Raw genomic sequence first — 5725 nt, forward strand, 5'->3', positions numbered from 1 at the left:
GTTGATAAGAATGTTGTTAATTGGTCCAGTGGTGAGGATTTTTGTTTTCTTGACATTGAAATGTACTCCATACCGAAGGCTGTGCTCTTTGATCTTCACCAGTAAATGTTTTAAGTCCTCTTCACTTTCAGCAAGCAAGGTTGTATCATCTGCTTATTATAGTTTGTTAATGAATCTTCCTTCAATCCTGATGCCATGTTTTTCTTCATATAACCAAGCTTCTTAGATTATTTGTTCAGCATACATGTTGAATAAGTATGGTGAAAGAATACAACCCTGTGTCAAGAATACAATTCTGGATCAGGTACTGGAAGCCTATAGGTAAGGTCTCCCTTCTTCAGTGCAGGACAGCTCTCTCACCTCCTATCAACCATTCATGGTTCTTCTCAGTCCCCTGAGAACAGACTCTTCTTGACTTCCTCAAACAGGCCTTTGGCCCTTGACCCCCAACTCTCCCACTTCCACACCTACCCCACCACATCCCCCTCTTTAACTCCACCAGAGTCTACCTGCTCAAGGGCACTCAGCTTGCTCACTCCATGGATCACTATGCCTACTTGCTACATTATGTGGGCCAAGAAAGCCACTGTAGCATCTTGTGTCATGTCCTGGTTCTGGCACCAGTTTCTCTGACACTCTTCTCACCATCTTGCACCATCTCCACTGTTAAAACGCTCTGTGTTTACTGGGTCTATGAGGTTTTCTGTAGAGGGATCCCAAATCCAAAGAATGTGTTCTCATCCTAGTCCTTTTTTTTTTTTTTTAATAGTAAAGTCCCCTCTGCTGTGGTAATAAGTCTACCTTCAAGCATGTTGTTTGTGTTAAATGCAGTAGAGTCGGTTCCAACACAAAGTGACCCGGCTTAGGGTTTCGGAGAGTAGCTGACAGTCTCAAACTGCTGACCTTTCGGTTACCACTCCAATGCTTCTCCTACAACCGTAGATGACAAGCACTTTATTAGCGTAAGTCCACTCAGTCATTTTGTGGGCGTCACAGTCCGTGCATGGTTAGAAGAGCCTCACAATGTGATTTACTACATTGCACCAACACCTTCTATGGCTGTTGTGTGCCATCGAGCCAATTCTGACTTATGGAAACCCAGTACAGCATTTCAGAGGAATGGCTATTAAGTTTGAACTGTCAACCTTGCAGTTAACAATCCAGTGCTTCTCCCACAATGCCACACCATGGTCCAAATACCTTCTGCTGTTGTTAAGTGCTGTTGAATCGGTTACTACTCGTAACAACTCTGTAGGGAGCTCTGGTAGCGTAGTGGTTACGAATCGGGCTGCGAACCTTAAGGTCAGTGGTTCGAAACTACCAGCCGCTCTGCGGGAGAAAGATGAAGCTTTCTACTCCCGTAAAGATTTACACCCTCGGAAACCCTGTACAGGGTCGCTATGGGTCGGAACCGACTCAACGGCACTTAACAACAACAACAACAATAGGGTTTCTAAGAAGTAGCTGGTGAGTTTGAACTGCCAACCTTGTGGTTCAAACCAACTTTATCGACCAGTGCTTGAGGGTCACTAAAAAAGAGGGTAAACCTCAATGAGATGGACTGATATAATGGGCTCAAATTTAGCAATAATCATGAACGTGGCCCAGGACTGGGCGCAGAGTTGTGTATAGGGGTCACTATGAGTTGGCACCAACTCTACGGTACATAACAACAACAGCATATATATACTAGTTTTATGTTTAATCATATTTAGAAAATATGAAAATAAACAATGTTTAAGTTGATATCAAAGTAACAACAAGAATTTTGTTTTATCTTTTAAAACTTTTATAAACCCCCAATGAGAGAACTATTCGGTTAAATAATCTCTTTCTGTTTGTGTTTATACCACTTACAACCACTAGAGGACAGCAAGACACTTGGACGAAATGTGATGATTCTTTATCTTCCCCCTGTTCTACAAGAAAATTCAGGATTGAAAGTTTAATATATGCATAATTTACAGTATTGCGCTTCATAGATATTGCAGTTTTTACTAATTGGAAGTCAGTGGTAACTGTGTGCCAAAAAAGTCTTTCGGCGACATATTTCCAACAGCATGCGCTTACTATGTGTCTCTGTGTCATTTTGGTAATTCTCACAATATTTCAATTTTTTTATAATGCTATTACACACTTATTAGACTTCTGTATAATGTAAATTTGACTTTTATATGCATTGTTGTTACTGTTGTTAAATGCTGTCGAGTAGGCGCCGACCCATAGCGACCCTGTATAGGGTTTCCAAGGAGTAGCTGGTGAGCTTGAACAGCCGACCTTGCAGTTCAAACGGCACAGCAGTCTGGCGCATTAACCCACAGCGCCACACCAGAACTTCTTTGTATGCACTAGGAAATAAAACAATTCATGTGACTCGCTTTATTGGGATAGTTGCTTTATTGTGGCAGTCTGGATCAGAACCCAAAATTATTGCCAAGGTTTGTCTGTACATTGGACGATATAGCTAAACTAGACATTTTTTATTTAAATCATACAAAAAATTTCAATTCTCCACAATTCTCTTTTGATAACCTCATCGTATGTGTCTCAGATTTGTTTTCAAAATTCTTACTCTAGGCTGCATGTAATCCTTCCTTGCAAATGTATAATTCTGTTCTTTCTTGCTTTGTTTTAGTAAGCCACAATGTTATAAAAACATACACACAAGCCACTACTGATTTCTACTATTGTTAAGGTAGAAATTGAGGGTATGAGTTGATTATATAAAATATGACTTTAATACTGATTTTTTAATACTGTTGGGATAAAAATTTCATAGATGAGTTGATTATATGAAACATTTTTATACACAGATAAAATGTTGTGTATAAAAACATTGCTATTAGGGTTCCAGTTCATATATATGTGGTTTTATTCCAAACAAAATATGTTTAGACCTGTCTTTGGCAGGTACCACCTAAAAATTGAAATTTTTTGTATGATTTAAATAAAAAATGTCTAGTTTAGCTATATCGTCCAATGTATGGATGGCAGCAGACAAGTTCTCTCAGTAATCCATTTGTCTTAGTTTCCTAAGGGTGACTTTGGGGAAAAAAAGGTCCACTCAAAACACTGGCTTCCAATGGAATCTGCTGAGCCTATTAAATCAAGACAGAGAAGTGAACTCTGAAGATTCTGGTGACTAATCAGTGGGACTCGAAAGGAGTCATCTTGATAGATGTCCTTATTGGACACAAGACAATCATGAAGACTTCTTACAAAAAAAGTTTAAGAAAATGAAAAACTGCATTGGTGAGAAAAAGACCAAGAAAATGGTACCACCAAGAAAGTGGTACCACCTAGGATTTGTTTCTATAAAAAATGCATTTGCTCAATCTTTGAAGATAGCCAGAGTTGTCATACAAGAATTTTGTGGGGGAAAACTTACCCTATTGTCTGGATATTGTCCTTTAAGATTTATTTTCTGTTCCTCAGACTCAAAAAATATTTTAAAACAAAAAAAAAAACATGATTTGAGCCCTTTGAGGATGCCAGAACTTCTGTTTTGACATGGTGTAAATCAAAGATTGCAAAATTCTTCAGGGAAGGTTTAGAGAGATGGAGACACTGCCTTCAGTAGTGTAGAGCTCTACATGGAGGAATGCCAACACGCAGTAGCTTCATAGTGATATCTTTTCATAGAGATTTAATTGGTGTTTGTAGTAATACTTTCTGATTTGTCCTCCTATCTTAGAAGAGATTAGCAGTCATATATGGTTTGAGAAAAATAAGTCTAGTGAGAGAAGAAATATAAGTCAGACAAAGGAGAGATCAAAAATTAACAACAAATAATATTTACCAAGTATTTATAGTATCCTTGGCATATTTCTAATTACTTTAATAAAATTATAAATTATATTTTTTGATACTTAAAAAGCACCAAAGTTTGATTAACCTTTCAACTACTATCCAAAAGATTGGCAACTCAAACCCACCCAAAGGTGCCTGCAGACAAAGGTGAAGATCTGCTTCTGATAGATCACAGTTTTAAAACCCTATGGGGCAGATCTAGTCAGCATATGTGCGCTCACCACAAGTCAGAAGTGACTCAGAGGCAACTAACAACAACAACAATGCTCATAAGACCCTATGAGAAAGAATTATATTGATTACTTCTCATTTTACAGAAGCAGAAATTCAGATAGCGATTTAGTCATACAGATAATAAATGTTGTTGTTAGGTGCCATGGAGTCGGTACCGACCCATAGCGACCTTATGCTCAGCAGAATGAAACACGGCCCAGTCCTTAGCCAACCTCACCATCATTGCCACACTTGAGCCCATTGATGCTGCCACTTTGCCAATACATCTTGCTGTGGGTCTTCTTCCTTTTCTCTGACCCTCCACCTTACCAAATGTGATGTCCTTCTCTAGCGAATGGTCCCTCCTGACAATATGTCCAAAGTATGAGAGATGAAGTTTGGCCATCCAGGCCTCCAAGGAGCACTCTGACTGTACTTCTTCCAACACGACCTGTTGGTTCTTTTGGCAGCCCATGGCACTTTCAATATTCTCCTCCAACACTATAACGCAAAAGCATGGATTCTTCTATGGTCTTCCCTATTCACTGTCCAGCTTTTGCATGCATATGAGGTCATTGAAAATACCATGGCTAGGGTCAGGTGCACCCTAGACTTCAAGCTGACATCTTTACTCTTCAACACTTGAAAAAGGTCTTGTGCAACAGATTTGCCTAATGCAATATGTCATTTGATTTCTTGACTGCTGCTTCCGTGAGTTTTGATAGTTGATCCAAGGAGAATGAAGTCCTTGACAACTTCAATCTTTTCTCTGTTGATAAGGATTTCATCAGTAAATATTTTAAGTACTCTTCACTTTCAGCAAGCAAGGTTGTATCATCTGCATATCTCAGGTTGTTAATGAGTCTTCCTCCAATCCTGATGCCACGTTCTTTTTCATATAACCCAGCTTCTCAGATTATTTGCTCAGCATACATGTTGAATAAGTATGGTGAAAGAATACAACCTTGTTGCACACCTTTCTTAATTTTAAACCATTCAGTGTTTCCATGTTCTGTTCAAACAACTACCTCTTGGTCCGTGTACAGATTCCTCATGAGCACAATTAAGTGTTCCGGAATACTCATACTTCGCAATGTTCTCCATAGCTTGCCATGATCCACACAATTGAAAGCTTTTGTGTAGTCAATAAAGTGCAGGTAAACATCTTTCTGATATTCTCTGCTTTCAGATAATAAATGGCAAGGCTAAAATTCAAAGTCTAACAGTGTGACTTTATATTACAACATGCTAAAGTCAGAAAGATCACTACTGCCATAGTATAAACACATCAGATGAAGGAACTTTCCCTCAGACAGTGGTAATGGGATATAGAAAAGAGTATATGCATTCGAAAGATACTCTAGAAAGCAAATTTAAATGACATTGTCACTGATCAGAAATAGGACCTGATGTTAACAGAAGTATTATATCTGACAATTTCATAGTTGTATGGCCACTAACCAAGATGTTAATCAAGATAAATGATTTCATAAGAAGAGTAGGTTTGGAAAAGTGGGATCTTATTATCTATGATATGGATTTGCAACACTTCAGGTTTCTACAAAATCATGCTAATTCAACAAGTGTTTATTAAGTGTTTAATTAGTGGTGAATTTGGATAAGTACTGGATTGCTAACTGCACAATAAGCAGTTCAAATCTACCAGCTGTTCTAAGCAAGAAAGATGAAGCTTTCTGAAATA

The 5725-nt window shown here is 38.4% G+C and overlaps 1 pseudogene; it reads right to left on the reverse strand.

Annotated features, from left to right (window-relative positions):
• Positions 1-5725, reverse strand: part of LOC102838860 — a 132758-nt pseudogene that overhangs the window by 68958 nt on the left and 58075 nt on the right.

This window comes from Chrysochloris asiatica, unplaced genomic scaffold (assembly GCF_000296735.1).
Source record: "Chrysochloris asiatica unplaced genomic scaffold, ChrAsi1.0 scaffold00001, whole genome shotgun sequence".
In the NCBI taxonomy this organism is placed as follows: domain Eukaryota; kingdom Metazoa; phylum Chordata; class Mammalia; order Afrosoricida; family Chrysochloridae; genus Chrysochloris; species Chrysochloris asiatica.